This window comes from Ceratotherium simum, chromosome X (assembly GCF_057802395.1).
Source record: "Ceratotherium simum simum isolate JZ-2026a chromosome X, ASM5780239v1, whole genome shotgun sequence".
NCBI lineage: Eukaryota > Metazoa > Chordata > Mammalia > Perissodactyla > Rhinocerotidae > Ceratotherium > Ceratotherium simum.
In genome coordinates, this window is record NC_141940.1 from 11,621,982 (window position 1) to 11,638,869 (window position 16,888).

The 16,888-nt window shown below is 37.0% G+C and overlaps 1 long non-coding RNA gene across 1 annotated transcript in view; it reads left to right on the forward strand.

Moving 5' to 3' along the window:
• LOC147911739 (uncharacterized) overlaps positions 1-16,888 on the forward strand; it is an 82,936-nt gene that overhangs the window by 15,248 nt on the left and 50,800 nt on the right. The window contains exon 2 of the long non-coding RNA XR_015550614.1: positions 8,342-8,428. This is a non-coding gene — a long non-coding RNA (uncharacterized LOC147911739). The remainder of the gene's footprint in view (positions 1-8,341; positions 8,429-16,888) is intronic.

Sequence of the window (16,888 nt, forward strand, 5' to 3'; positions counted from 1 at the left end):
GGTTCCTTCTCTGAGCACAGCCAAGAAAGATTCTCCACTTTTAAAGATCTACGGAGCCCACCCAACAATCCAGGACAATCTCCTCATGTCTTAAAATTCTTAACTTAATCACATATGCAACATCCCTTCTGTCATGGTAAGTAGCATATTCACCGGCTCTGGGGATTAGGACATGGACATATTTGGGGGGTCATTATTCTTCATTCTACAGATGCATAGTACTGTATAAAAGATGGGGCTCAAAAAAGTTTAGTAACTTACCAAACTACTAAATATCAAGACTGGGATTCAAACACAGTCTGGCTCCACAGACCTTCTTCTTAAGTATTACCCACCTATCAGGATCCCCTAAAGAAGACAGCACAGTATTTGGCACTCAGCAGTTGCTCATTGTGTGTTAACATAATTGATTGTAGTCTGAAGATGGTATAATAATGAGTTGGAGGTGGGAGAATAGTGAGGGAACCATAATCCTGCCCACCTACCTTCATTCTTTCCTTGATTCTCCTGTCACTAATAAGATTTATTGTAGTTTTCCAATAGATGTATGTATTTCCTTGTACTTTACCATTACAGTTTAATGTGAATTCCATTCTAACATGACTTCAAGGATTGGGGTAAGCTCAGAGTGGTTCCTGAGGAAGACTTCCAATTGTAAGCAGATCTAGACAGATACAAAAGACCTGTGTCTGTCTGGGGGATTCGCAATAGGTTGCCAACCACACAAGATCTAAAAGGCCCTTGAAAAAACAGGACACGGGCTCTGGCTCTGACTTTCCTGATGACCTCAGATAATATTGTCAGCTTTCTTGGCCTTTAACACCAGCCCAAAACCCCTGTTAGAGTATTGAAGCAGAGGACAGAAGTCTGTAAAGCCCTTGCCTATTGCAGTATGTTTTAAAATATGTATTATTCTTCAGGGTCCTTTTACCAGCCAGGATACAAGCTCTTGGGTGTCTTCTGCATAAAAGCTGCAATTAGAATATTTATGTATTTTTAGGGCAATAAAGGAATAACTGAACATCCATATCTAGAAAACACAATATTTGCATAATGAAGGCTTCTCTTTCTCTCAGTCCCTAGACAGCCTTCTTTGTGTCTTGACAGTTGCATTCCCTGGAGGTCAGTCATCACTATAAATTTAAAGTGACTTTTACGAGAACTCAATTAAGAACAAACTCAGCAGAAGTTAGTATGCATGTAATTCATGTATTTACTTGGTTACACAAGTAGCATAACAATGACTAGCAATGTGTAACTTCAGAGGATACAGTACTACATAGTTTTTAGCAATTCCAGAAACTGAGCAAATGTAAATAAAAATTAATCATAAAGTCTTTCCAGAGAAAGCATCCTGGGCCTCCTTTCCCACCTTTATTATAGGGCTTAAAGTGTGCAGGATCTCAGATCCAAAAATATTTTTTAATGATTTCCTTGAGTACCTGTGTATGGACACAAGAAGGAAACCTATTTGGCATTGAGAACTGGTGGAAGAAGTATAGTAACTATAGTTAACATATTTTCTATGGAATATTTGCATACAAAGAAATGTACTTTTAAAGTCAGTATCTATAAAACAAATCTGATTTTCTTGTTGGTTCCCATTATAAAATCAGAGAAGTAGTCTATGGGGAAAATAACCAACGAGTAAATGATTTATTGGTTTTGTTTTTGGACTTTTTTTCTTAAAAGATGAAAAAGGCATGCTCCGCACCTAGCCTTTTTCTTTAGTGTTTTCAGAATTGGCAATACTGTACAAAGATTGTTCTTCACCTCTTTTCGTCCCTCTAGCACATTTACAAAAAAATGGAGTAAAATTCAAAGCAGTCAATGTTGATATTTTTATTAGCCCAGATAGAAGAAGAGATTGAAATAATTGGCTAAGGTCAGATATGTAGATTTTAGTTAACCATTGTTTTTCCTCACTTAAGGAAAAAAAATAACACCTCTGCGAGATAACCTACTACCTCTTATGTCTAAGAATTGCTTTTTAAAAAATTAAGACTATCTGTTAAATCATTTATTAATATGTGTCTCAATATGAAACATTTTAATCTAATTAACTGTATGAAATAAAGCAAATCGTATGGAGGAATGCTGATATACAAAATTTCCAATTGAATATAAAAGTAGGAAATATCAAGAGGTTTCCCTAATATTAATGGCTTGCTGCTCCTGCTTTTTATCTTACTACGGTGATGGAATAGATTGCAACTGGAGAAGTTAAGATGAAACAGTCTGACTCCCTGAAAAACTAACCCATAAAGGAGGAGTTGTAACATCAGAAGGACTGTTGCAGAGCACTTGACCACCTACAGTCTGGCAAAGGGAAATGCAATGCCTGAATATGTGTCCTGCATATCTTTGGAAGTCAGTTGCTCCGTAATGATTGTCTCCGATTTTTATGCTGGTGTAGAATGAAAATCTTTCTCATTTCTTTTTCCAAATAAAGTCGTGAAGTATTGGAAGTCACACTTAGCATGTAGGATAAGTTAATTACTAAAATAATCATAGCATTTTAGTCTCAACTCTTCAATTTGGTGAAGTTTTTAGCTCTGAGTCTTAAGAACTTTTAGAGACATGGAGAAATAGAAGTCAGGACTCCTCACCTCCTTTTCACTATATGATGCAACTGTCTTTTAAATTTGCCTTTGGCTTGTTTGGGAGGACTAGTACAGCATCCCATTTGAGAAATAATTGGCTTTTCCCCCCCTAAGCTTATTACGAAGGAAAACCTATGAGCAATGGAGTTTCCTAAACACGGAGTTAGTGAGTGTTCAATACATATTTGTTTGATAAATGAATGCACTGGTCTAGGCACTGGGCTAACAACTGTAAGTATGGAGATGTATACAGCATAGTTCCTATTTTTTAGGAGTTTACATTATGGTGGGGAGAGAGACACATAAGCCGATAATCGTAATGAAATGTTGTAATGCCTTGCTAGAGACATAAAGAGGATGTTTCAGAAGAAATGAGGAGGAGCACTTAATCTGGATTTGGACAGAAAAGAGAGTGGTTTCTAGAGAAATTAACATAGGTGAGGCCATTAAAGTATATTAAAAGTTTACATTTTCTTGAAAAGCATCTACTTATAAATAATCTTCCTTTTGTAAAGGTGAAAAACAAGATAATTATAAAATAAAACTGAGGACATGAGTTATATTGTTGCTGCTCTTAGTTTATCTCTAAATATTATCTTTATCAAACCAAACAAGGAGGTCAAGTGTGCATTGTTGTTATTGTTGTTGTTTAGTGTGTGTGTGTGTTTTGTTTTGGGGAGCACTGTTGACACAAACCCATTCAATTATCCAATCATGATGATTTTATTAATATACTAACATATATTGATTAGTATAGTGATTGGTGAGCACACCCATACAAGCTTCTGGCCAGAAAACACATAGTGACTTGCTTTTTCACACTAACACTGTTTTCCTTTTATTGCTTCTGTTTGTATGACCACATCCTTTCACGCATGCCTTATGTCCTGTGTAACTCACTAGATCCTCACAAATATCCTTCCCTGGTTCTTCCTCTCCCTCCTAAATGACAAAAGTTGGAGTGCTCCAGAGCTTAGTGCCTGGTTCTCTTCTCTTTGCTCTCTACACTCACAACCCTGGCGATTTCAGATTTATAGATTTAACTGTCCTCTATATGCTATTGTTTTCCAAATTTACATCTGTGTATTTGACGCCCCATTTGAACTTCACACTCATATATGCAACTGCCTACTTGACATTTCCTCTTTTCCAAAAGTGAACCCTGAGTTTCTCCCCAAGAACTGCTTCTTCACCTCAGTAAATACCATTCACACAGTTGCTCAGGACAAATGTGTTGTCGTTCTTGATTACTCTCCTCAGCACTGCCCCTCTCCAGTGCATCAGCAAATCCTGTTGGCTCTAGTATCAAAACATATCCCAAATTATATTATAAACTAATCCAAAACTATAAACCAATCCAAAATTTATCACTCCTATAACCATTTCTACTGCTCGCTCACTAGTTGGAAGAATCATCATATTTTACCATAATTATTGTAATAGCCCAAACTGGGCAATTTGTGTTAATTTAGTTTTTGCAGTGGAGCAGTTAGGGTATAACAACTTTAAGGGTAGTATTGTGCAATGAGTGGCCAAGGTGGAATGGAGGACAAGACCATTGGAAGTGAGAAGGTCAAGGAACTAAGAGCCCAGGGTGTAGAAGGATCATTTATGTCAACTTTAAAATTGCCAAATTGATGACAAGCATATGGCTAGAAAGCAACATAGAGATTTAGATGCCAAAATTTAAAACTTTAAATGAATGAGAGGGAGAATCTTTGGTCCCATGTATTTCCACCTTCTTTATAACTCTTCTCTACTTATAGTTTCTGCTTTCTCATAAATCTCATAACTCTCACCTGTTCATGGGTTCTCTGTATAGCCTTTCACATTTAGCTCCTGTTAATGACCTCATTCCCTGTATTGTTTTTCAGTTCAAATTCTGAAGAACGAGAAACAGATTGGCACAGCCTCTTCCTGTTTGGGTAGTCACTTTTTTTTTCTGTGTGTGGCAGGTCACATCATAGTTTACACTTTTGTCATGTTCCTGCCTCTGATCTGATTAATTGTAGCCAGAGGGCGTACAAGGAATGATAGAGCAGGGACAAAGGGATCAGAACTACCTAGGATTGTAACATCAGCAGAAATTGGGTTGGATGGTTTCTCTTATATGCTAAGGCTTTGAAGGCACTTTGGACATGATATATAATTATTCAAGTATCCATATGGTTGTGTCAGAGACTGAAGTAGTGAAATAGCAGAAAAGAGGTAGACAGTATGGGAAAGTCATTTTACAAATTACTAGCATAGGTGTACCGTCATTTCAACAGAACAAAACAAAAGAAAAACAAACTGAGAATGTATGTGACTTTAATTAGTGCTTGATGCATCCTAGATATCAAAATGTGTTTTATTTCCTTTCTTTCATTCATTCACCCAATATTTATTAGGCAGCCACTCTTGGCTGGGTAATGGTATGCAATGAGTAGAGAGTCCATGTAAGAAAAATTAGGAATTCTATGATGTTGCCCTGACACCAATACTCTACTTGCTATCTCAAAACTCAGGCCACCTTAACTAGCTCCTAACTCATCAAGAAGGATTTGCAATGCTTTTTAAGTGATTTCCTCATATTACTCCACTTTCTCTTAATATAAAGTTGAAAGAAGGATAGAACACTTACTTCATAGCAAATTAGAAAGGCTAATTAAGTCAGGAGGCAGTGCCTTGACGATTAAAGTGGTTCCTGAGTATTAAAGTATCCAACAATTGTGGCGCGGGTGCAGTCTGCAATACCATGCCGTCAATTGAGGCACACCATAAAGCTTTAGAATTACAAAACGCCTTTGTGGAAAATTCAAGTGATACAATGAAGTGCTTGAAGGCCTTGGATTTCCAATAAAGTATTACTCTATTATCAAGTATATGGTATCTAAAAAAAATACAAAGACATATATTTGGGATGAAAATGGGATTTAAGTGGGCAGAATGAATGAAATAAGGAACCACATCATGGTACACATCGCAATGTTCAGAATGTGTGTGAGGTAAAAATCCTCTACTGCATCACTTGATCTTGAGTTATAAATTGCGGAACAAAGGGGTTTGGAGGAAGCGTCCACTGGGCATCAAACATACTCCCAGAATCTGAAAAGTTAGGTGAGATGAAGGTTGAATGTAGTCTGAGAACATTGATTTAGAGAAGTCCTATTAATACTTCCTACCTGGCTTGGTCTTGTCAGGGTTGGGGAAAACAGAGTGAGGCATGATGTGAGATCGTAGCTTGTTTACTTATTTATTTATTTGCTTGCTTACTATTTATTTATTTATTTATTGTACCAAGTTTTATGGGTTGAATTTTTCCCCCTCAAAAAAAGATATGTTGAAATCCTAACCTCTAGTACCTGTGAGTGTGACCTTATTTGGAAATAAGTACATTCTTTGCTGATGTAATTAGTTAAGATGAGATCACCTTGGAGTAGAGTGGGCCCCTAATCCAATATGACTGGTGTCCTTACAAGAAGACAGAGACACACATGGAGAATGCCATGTGACGGCAAAAGCTGAGATTGGAGTCATGCAGCTGCAAGCCAAGGAGAGCCAAAGGTTGCTGGCAAATCACCAGAAACTAGGAGAAAGGCATGAAACAGATTCTTCCCCAGAATTCTCAGAAGGAACTAACCTTGGCAAACTATGAGAAAATACATTTCTGTTGCTTTAAGACACACGGTTCGTGGTACTTTGTTATGGCAGCCCTAGGAAACTGATACACTAAGGATGAGGAAATATACAATTAAATATATGCATATACATTTATTTTTCTTTCAAACAATTCTGTGGTCGCTGGCTGCATGGTGTAGGGCAGTGGTTGGAAAGCTTTCTCTGAAAAAGGTTAGTATTTCAGGCTCTGTGGGCTGTAAGTTCTCAGCGGCATTTAGCTCTGCCATTAGAGCATAAGAGTCACAGACAATAAGTAACAAATGGGTGTGGTGGCTCTGTTCCAAACAAACCTTCTCTATAGACAGTGAAATTTGAATTTTATGTAATTTTCAACTTGCATGAAATATTAATCTTCTTTTGGTTTTATTCAACCATTTAAAAATGTAAAAGCCCTTTTTAGCTTGTGGGCTGGATTTGGCCTGTGGGTCATAGTTTACCAACCCCTAGTGTAGGAAAAGAAGATAGGTTCTGAGTCAGACAGGCCTGGCTCCACCACTTCCTAGCTGTCTAATTTTTGATATTACTTTACTTCTCTGAGTTTGAGTTTCCACCCTTGCAAACTAGAAATAATTATGGTTTCCTCAAAGGGCTATTAAAAGAATAAATTAGCTCTTAGCAGGATTGGTTTTATGGGTACCTGATCTGTGTAATCGCCTGGGGGCCCGCATTTCACTTAATTCTCTGTTGTCACCATCTTGAGATTTTTAATAATTGTGAACATGTTCAATATTTTCATTTTGCACTGGGCCCCACAAAATAAGTAGCCAGTTCCAGCTCCTAGGAGCCCAGACTAGGGCTAGGAGCCCAAAAAGAATCGCTATTTTTATTACTACACATTGTAATGTGGGAATAAGTATAGATTAATGAAAAGCTAAACTCTATCCTTGATTAAGCAGCTGTGGCTTCTTTGGGAGAGGGCAAGGATATTCTCTCACAAAACAGAAGCAGTGATTACTAGAAAGGCAGACATACTCGGAACAGATGAGCAAACTGACATGGAAAGTAAAGACATAATGCCCCAACTCTGTAACATGACAAATTAGCAGCCAAGAGGAAATGCTCCAAAGACAGCCAATTTCTGTGGGGGACCTAATTATTCTATCGTGACGAAAGTTTGTGCTCTGAAATAACTTTGGAAATGTGCTGGTTTTGCAGGAATATGTGCACAGAATGTTAAACAAATCCTTGCAGTTGATTCTTGTGGCAGCCTTTATTTTGAGCAGTGACATCAGAGCATTTATCCAAACACTTGTTTAAATAGAAATGCAAAAAGAGGTACATTGCAGTGTCTGCTGAGCAGTGTAAATCTTACATTGGTAGAAATCTGGGACTCTGAGGCTGTCTTGCCAAGGCAGCACAGGGTCTGACATACTATTAATTTCTTTGCTCCTTGTACGTGACCAAATTGGAAAACTCAGAGCTCCAAATTAATTAGATGATCACCGATTTTTTATTCCACTTTTAAGAATTACTGCCCAGGTAGAGGCAAGCACTATATGATTCAGAAATAAAGAATCCATACCATTTTTTCCTTTATATCTGGGAGAACACCCTTGTTGATGAGAAAGTTCCCTTTGACAGTTTTCCAGCATGTTTGGGTTTATGTCAAACAGCATTTCCAAATCTTTTGGCTGACGCAGGAATTCCAACTCTAGGCTCATAAGCTAAAGCCAGCTCTTCCCAGCTACTGTGGGCTGGGAAGGGCTTTAATCATGGTAGGGCTTTGATCATGAAGACACATGTAATAGGAAGTACAGGTGGTCCATCCAAAAAGCTTCTACTCAGTGACAATTCTGCCAAGGCCATACACCCACTCTGGGGAGTGGCTTCAGCCACTGATTAGTTATATCTTGTTCAGAATTAGTTAAGTAAACAAAAGCATTATAAAATAAATTATAGCATTTACTAAGCAGTTTATATTATACAGCAATGACAATTATGTACAGACCTTACTGTAGCATGGAACTGATGTAAACTTCCATCCTCCCCCAACTAAGGTATTGGTGAAGCCCTGAGTTACTTATGTGTGAAGTGTGCTGATCCTAAACTTAGATGGTTTGCTTTCTTTTGTTGTCTAGGTGGCTGGGCTGGCCCTGAGCCACTTCTCCATTTCTTGCTGATTCCCATTGGGCTGGTAACCTCCCTGTAACAGCACATATTCAAGGGTAAGTATACCAGGCCTTATATCTTCACATCCCTAGCCAAGAAAGTGGATGAGAAATACAAACCTTATTAACCAACAAGTTCAGGTATCTCTGCTCTGCTCCTCCCCGGGCCTCCTCTGATGGTGCATTGAGCCACTTTGCTGTTCATTAGCGCCTCCAATATGCACTGCTCAGGGATGGAGAGAGAAGAAGATCAAATTAGTCAATTTGGCTTCTTATTAGTATCTCTGGCAAAAGACTTGGAGGACGGTTTGCAACTAATGGCTAAAATGAGAGGAAATCATCCATGCTATTCCTACTTTGGATTCCCGAGTGAGCAGAAGGTTGGCTGATTTCCTCTTTGCTAAATAGTGTCCTGAGGGTTTGAAGGCTTTGTAAAAATGCCTGCCTTAAACTATGTCTACAATGGGAAACTAATCAGTTGGCTGGGATCAGAGAGATTTGCTAGTTAAGTTTAAAAGACAAAGTAGATTTAACTGATTCTCCCTTCCACTTAAATGACTTTTTTAAAATTTCTGTTTTGGGTTTTGTTTTATTTCATTTTTTAATATCAAAAAGGCATGGTCTTTGGGAGTAGGATGAGACTGAAAATAAACAAGTAAAAAATTAAGCAAATAAATACAGTAATTTTAGATAGCAGTAAGGGCTAGGAAGAAAATAAGGCAGGATGAAGAGTCAATGACTGGATGGGGACATGATGTTATTTTAGATAAGGTGGTCAGAGAAGACCTCATGAGGAGATGGCATTTAATCAGAGACCTGAGTGATGAGAAGGAGAAATTTTGTGAGGATCTAGCGGGAGCACCTTCCAAGCAGAGGAGTGGCAAGTATAAAAGCTCTGAGGCAGCAAATAATTTTGGCTGCAAGAGGAGCTTCCATTAGGCTTGTGTGATTGAAACATTAAACAAGGGGAAGAGTGTAAGAGACTAAATTAGAGGTGTAGACAGAGATCAGAGAACAGAGTCCTGAAGGCTCTGCTAAGGGTTTTGGGTTTGATTCTAAGTGCAGGGGGAGCCACTGTCGAGTGTTAAGCAGGGAAGAGGCATGGTCTCATTTATGGTTTATCCTGTCTGTTGTGTTGAGAACAGATAGTAGGGCAGTTAAGTGTTAAAGTTGGGGAATCAGTTAGGAGGTTGTTTAAATAAGTCAGGTGAGAGATAAAGTGACAGACTTGGACTAAGGTGGTTATGGTGACAAATGGCCTGAGAAACTGTGTGACTTTGGACAAGGAACTTAATGTCTCCGAACCTGTTTCTTCATCTGTAAAGTGAGACTTACCCACAGCCACACCCCATAGTCATTCTTGCATTGTGTACTTAAATAATATTAGTTCAAGGCCTCTTATATGTCAGGTGTTTCGCTGTTGCTTTACATTTTTTATCTTAAGTTGGCCCTCACAAGGATTCTAGAAGGTTATTAAAAGACATTATTGCCATTCTACACACAAAGAAATTGATGCGTAAAATTGCAAAGGTTTGATATCACGTGGCAAGTAAGTGGCAGATGCAGGACTTAAATCCATGTCTGTTTGCTTCAAAGCTTGTGCTCGTTCTGGTTAAGTGCTACCCAGAAGTGTGATGATGGACTGAACCTCAGAGACATGACTCTATCTTAAGGACCTACAACGTTATAATTGAGAATCCAAATAGGAAGTAAAACTCTCAAACTTTACAGAAAGCAACAAGCCCAGAGTTGCTCTTCTAATCCTCTGGAGCGCCTTCTAGGAGATGGAATAGGAAAAGGCATTCTGTTGAAGTTTGCCCAGAGTTGTCAACATTTTTTTATTTTTCCCAGTTTAATTTTAAACTGAATGTTATTAAGCAGATGGGATCCCACTAGCAGTTTAGCTTGGAAATGCAGAACGCCTAAAATGAGCTAACCCAAAGCACTCGCTGCCTATTTCATTGCCAGGATAGTATAAATATTAAGAAAATGGATTTTTAAAATGTGAGAACAGCAAAAAAAAAAAAAACCCAGAGTCAAATGATGCTAAAAATGAGGATTATATCCTTTTCAAGACAAAGGTTTCTCTATGTATAGACCTTGATGTGGAATTAAAGAGAGATAAAAACTAAGAGTGTGGAAATGTTCAATCAACCAAGTTAATCTTTATTTACAGAGAAGAAACTGAGGTTTAGCACTTTTAAGTTGCCCAACCATTCCTCCAACAGAAGTCCTCTGGTGTATATTACATATATTTTTCTTCTCTACCATATATTTCTAGCTTCTAGAAGAAAAAGGGAAGTTCTACTCATATCTACCAGAGCCTAGTGTCACACAAAATTGGGAGACTATGAAAGATCTTAAGAAATGACCTGATGCTTCCCTCTATCTCCAGACTAGCATTCAAATCATTCCAGAAAACAATCTATCTTCCCTTTCTCTTAACATCGTCCAGAGGCAGAGACTTCCTTGGGTAATATGACCTTTTGCCTCTCATGCACATCTTCACTTGCATAAATGTCTGATCCCATAATTACTTTCCGTTCTGCTGTACACTGGTGTGATGCAAGATATACCAAGAGCAATTCATAGATTGTTAATGGGCAGAGGTATGGGTCCTCGGCCCTGGGTTTCAGCTTCTTATTTGTTTGTTAGTAAAAGAGAACAGGTTGTCTGATTCAACTGCTTGACTCAGCTTTCGAAAAATAAAAGACAAGCAAAATGAAAGAATGCTTTTCCTTAAAGTAACAATCCGAAAACTAGTATTAGAAGCTGCCTTAGTGGAGATATTAAATCTACCAGAACATTTGTTGCAGGTAGCAATTTGGGCTTTTTTGGTATCCTTTTGGGGCAATAAACTTGGCAAAATGAAGACAAGTGATCATTTCAGGGCAGAAATAACATCACAGCAGAAGACTCAACGAGATTGCTTAGTTATTACATTGTGTTTTTTCTTCTAAAAATGAAATACTGTAGTTTAAAAAACTACTTAGCTGAAATTTGAAGTTGTGTTAAAGAAACATTTCATAGTTAAGTTAAATTAGTCTTCAGGGACTGAATTTTAACTAAAAGATCACAAAATTTGGTATAATACAGCATCAACACTATTGGCTAATGAAAAGGCTAATATAAAGGAAAATTATGAAATAGATGGGTTATGTAACCATTGTACATACTATCAATTCTCATCATTAACAAAGAAAAAGTTTACATCCTATAGAACCTTATAAATGCTTTCTGGAAAGGTGGATATCTAATTTGAGGATGAATTTCTGAATGATTCAAGTGTGTGAGCTTGTTCTTGAGAATACATGGCATTTATAGTGTCGTTAAAGTTGGCTTGGCTTGTTCACAGTAACTTTCTAGCTGTCAAGCAGTAAACAGGCTAGAGCAGTGAGGAGGTCCAAAGGCTGTGGTTGCCCCAGTGAACTATTTGATTCTATTATGGAGCCTGAGATCTAATTTCTGCATCTCTTAACATATACTCGGGGAAAATGAGGCCTAGAGAAGGATAAATTCAGTGCCCCTCTCTATGCTTACTCTCAATCGTATATGGATTGAATACTTCAATCTTTCTTGGTCAGGTCTAGTAGACAGAAGAGAGTTGATCAATAAGATTTGCCTAGCAGGTGTTTTTGACTATTGTCCAGCTTGTTCTAGGAAGTGGGAGGGAAAAAAAGCTGGTAGAGATGTGACAGGACAAGGCAAGGGTGGGAAAGAGAAGCATTTTTCAAAAGTAAGTGGGCAAGGTAGTATGTCCCTTGTTTTAAGTATATTGCTGAATATCCTATGTACAATGGACAAATACCTTATTTTCAAGGATGCAATGTTAAGAGGTATTTTTATTAAAAAACATTTTGCAAGTGAGTAGCTTACAGGTGAGTCAAGGAACAACTACACAAACTTCAGAACCTCAAAAGTGCCTTAATTTACAAAAATCTGTTTAAACATGCAGCATAAATTTGTAGTGCATGCTAGATATGCAATTTCTAAAAATTTAGACTTATCCTCCCCCCAAATGAAGCCACCAGTGACTGGAAAATCATAAAATAAGACCCAGTTGTCACCTCAGATATTCTTTTTCTAAGTAAAAGCAAAATCTTTAAAAAAATGTAGTCCACAAACATTTCTTTAAAAAATATTGAATTAACTCTCATTTAAAAAAGACCGCCTCAATTCTATTAAAGCTATCTTCAGCTATATTTTTTACTACTTTTGTTACTCCCAGACACCCTATAATGTGAATGGGCTAAGGACTTGAAATGATATTTCACACACAATAAAATAAAACAAAACAAATTCCAAACAAACACACACAGCATTTTATTCTTACTGATATTAAAGAAAAAACAAAGTGAAATAAAATAATAATAATAATGGTACAGTTTGAATCAGCAATTAACAAAAATAAAGTGATACAAACTGAGACTCCTGTACTTAACACAGAATTGGGTCACTCAGATTTTACTGGTAGGCAGGGAGCAAGGGTATACCCTTTTGGAAAGTAATTTAGCAATACATCAAGAACCATGCAAATAGTTTCATTTGATCCACAAATTCTGACCCTGGAAATCTGTCACAAAGAAATAATCTAACTGAAGGAACAAATATATTCTAAGACCGTAGTTCTCAACCAAAGGCAATTTTTCCCCCCAGGAGACATTTGATAATGTCTAGGAATATTTTTGTTTGTCACTATTGTGAGAATGCTAATGGCAGCTAGTGGGTAGAGGTCAGGGATGTTGCTCAACATCCTATAATGCACAGGATAGCCCCTCACAGCAAATAATTGTCAGTAGTGCCAAAGTTGGAGACCTAGCTGTAATGTGCGAATTGCAGAATTATGTATAATTAAAGACACATTGAAAACAACTTAGACGCCCCTCCCCTGACAAAGACATGGAAGTTTAGTATGTCAACGTACATCCATCCACTTGATAGACTATTATATAGACATTTAAAAGGTTACGGTGTTTCAAATAAATTTTTTTAAATGCAACAAAAATGGAACCAAAAATCTCTAGTACAGTCAATGAGGAATACTAGTGGATTATTTGGTTAGTAACAGAAGTTCATTGCCATATTTTGGATTTGTTGAAAAACAATCAGTCTTTTATTCATATAACATAGTATACTATCTCAAGGGGATCAGACATGTCTATTCAGGGCAAATGAATCAGTCATCTTCTCTCCTACTGTGATCTCTGGTCTAAAAAAACTTGCTGATTAAGTGAAAAGACAATGCATCAAATCAAGGAAAACACCCCAAGAATCTTTATATATTTTGCTGACATGAAATTTATCCCCATCAATTGCAAACTGAAAGAAGTTCATCTCATTCACTCTGTTCAAAGAACCAATTAGCAGTAACTCATCCTCAGCAGGGTTTAGGACAATCAATTTCTTGTCATCCAAGCCTGCATTTCTAGGTATTACTAGGTCAGAAAGAAAAAAAACAGGAGCAAGATAATTTGGAGTGACATCTGTATAGTACTGGAAAATAAAGATGCCCCAACTGAAAACTACTTATGCGTGTGTGCGTGTAAAGTAAAGTGAGGATGGTATTATGCTTTCTGTATTCTTAAATTGAGCATAGGCAGTGCTCAGTATGTGTGTGCTGGGGGAGCACATGAGTGCAGTTTTATCCTCTTTTTCTTCATGATAGCCCGTGCTATAGGGAAATGTTACTTTTTCAAATAATTTTTTTTTCGGTGACTGATTATGTGCTTCCCCTGCAACCAAGCTTCTCCTCTGGCCTCTATGGCACCCAGAATGCAAATGTGGAGCAAGGACACAAGGAGTAATTTTTGAAGTTCTTTGCATTAAAAGAGTGAATTTTCTAGTATTCAGTCAGAGTGAAGGAAGTACAGATGTTTTGAGATGAAGAAATAAAAAATAAAACAGTACAGTGTACTAGAAAAAAATATAAATTTTGCAGTCAGACACATCTGTGTTCAAATCCTTGCAGGAATATTTTGAGTGACCCAAGGCAAGTTACTTAACCTTTCTAGATCAAAGTCACATTGTTTCCTACCGGAAAAGTGACCTGCCCACTACAAATCCTGCTGTGGACTTGACATGTTTACTGTTTGTGATATATAAAAAGGATGTTCTTCCAAGTATAGGGTTCTAACAGTAAGATACCCTGCACACTCAATCTTTGGAAACTGTTGTGAAGAGCACAGCTGGAGTAATACGTCTAAACTTCAAATTTGACCATGGTCCTCCTTTGCTTTAAACCCTTCAGTAGCTTTCTATTATCTACGACAGCAGCTTTCAAACCTTTTCACTTTAGGACCTCTTTACATTCTTAATAATTATTGAGGACCAGAAAGAGCTTTTGTTTATGTGAGCTGTATCTATTGACATTTACCATATTAGAAATTAAAATAAAAAAAACTATAATAAACCCATTATAAGTTAAAATAAATATTTTATGAAAAATAACTATATTTTTCAAAACAAAGAAAACAAAGCAAGAAGAGTGATGTTATTTTATATTTTTTACAATTTTCTTTAATGTCTGGCTTAATAGAAGACAGCTGGATTTTCATATCTGCTCCTGCATTCATTTTGTTGCAGTATATTGTTTTGGTTGAAGTACATAAAGAAAAATCCAGCCTCCCACAGATATGCAGTTGGAAAAGGGAGGATTATTTTATTAGCTTTTTCAGGTATTTTTGGTTATTCTTCTTTGATACTACACAAAAACTAAACAAGTGGTAGTTTCTTTTTTTTGATTGTGATAACATTGGTTTATAACATTATATAAATTTCAGGTGTACATCATTATACTTCTATTTCTGCATAGATTACATCATGTTCACCCACCAAAACAAGTGGTAGTTTCTTAAAGGCTAGTTGCATTACGGACTCTTAGGTCACATCAATGAACTTTTTGTACTCTGTTTCATTAAAATTCCTTGGTCTGTCTTACACTTTGAATAGATGTTTTATCCATGCATGATTTTGTCACATCAAGCACTGGTCATTTAAAAAATTTTGGTTCACTAAGTTATGCAGGTCTTTCAAATGTTGGCACATTTCATTATAAACATCAAAAATTCACATTTGTTAATATCATCACCAATCTCATCAGAAAAGTATTCAGGTATGGGGAAGCTGTCAAGCTCACTATGGTGAGTACACATTTTCCAAAATTATAATTTTCACTAAAACTTGAATGTTATCATTGGAAACAAACATTATCAGCTGTTTTCCTTGAAGTGACAGACTCACTTTTTATTCATTCTTGAGAAAATATCTGCCAAATACCCAATCTGAATAACCAGACTGTCAGTCATTCTTTCAAATAAAAACAGTGTTTCATGGAAAAATCAGCTCGTTCAGCTCACAACCCAATCACACAAGTGCTTTTCCTAGAGACAGCCATCATACTTCAGTTTGCAGCAGAAGTGATTTATGCATACGTCCCCATTCGTCACACAGAATGTTAAAAGTTTGTGTGCTTAAGGTTGAGATTTAATAAAATTAATAATTTTTGCTGCTTTATCAAAGGCATTCCTAAGTGAAAGTGGCTTTTTCTTTCTTTCTTTCTTACTTTTTTTTACTGTGAGTACCTGACAGTGAAGAGTACAAGATGACTCGTACATTTTGTAATACACTTTGGTGCTAGTCTTGATTTGTGGCAAGATGACAGGAGTTTTACCCACCATTGCTCTTGCACCATTGGTGCAAATGTCAGCACAGAGAAAAGGCAAATGATGTCTACATATTATTTTGAAAATAGTTCTGGCTTTGCATACCCCCTGAAAATGTCTTGAGTACTCACATGTGTCTGAGGACCACACTTTGAGAAACACTCTTCTACTGGATAAATTACAAGTTTCTAAGCAGGGCATGAACAGCTTCCCATATGTGGTTTCTAGCTTTATCTCCAGCCCTGTTGCACTTTATGTGGCAATAATCCTGAAATGCCTCTAGTCCTGAATAGGCCATGCTCACTCATGTGTCTCTGCTTTCAGGCCACTTGATGCGCTGTGATACCTAATGCCTTTCTATTTGCCTTTCTAACTCCTAGTCATCATTTGAGATGTATTTCCAATGCCGGTTCCCTCACAAAGCCTTCCTTAAAATCCTCCTCTGTACTTCTTAGTACCTTCTGTACATCTCCATCACTCATATTCTCCTATCACAATAGTCTCTTTCCACTTTATTCTCCATCTTCCTTATGAGATCAGATCTTCTTGAGGGCAGAAACTTTTCATTAGTGATGGTTGTAACCCCATATTGCTCCCTTCATAGATTGGATTTTCAATAAATGATATTTGAATGGATGCAGTGATCAATGTAAATATACTCAACAAGACAAGCTTGGGAAAAAAGAAACAATCCAAATAAAACATGTTTTTGTTTAAATTTTACCATCTGCACCACAAACAGATTTTCACTTTAACATAGAATTCAACCAAATAACAAAATGACAAGATCTTCCATTTATTTGATATCTATTCAACAAACATATCAAATGTCTACTTTTTCTTGTCTCTATACCTC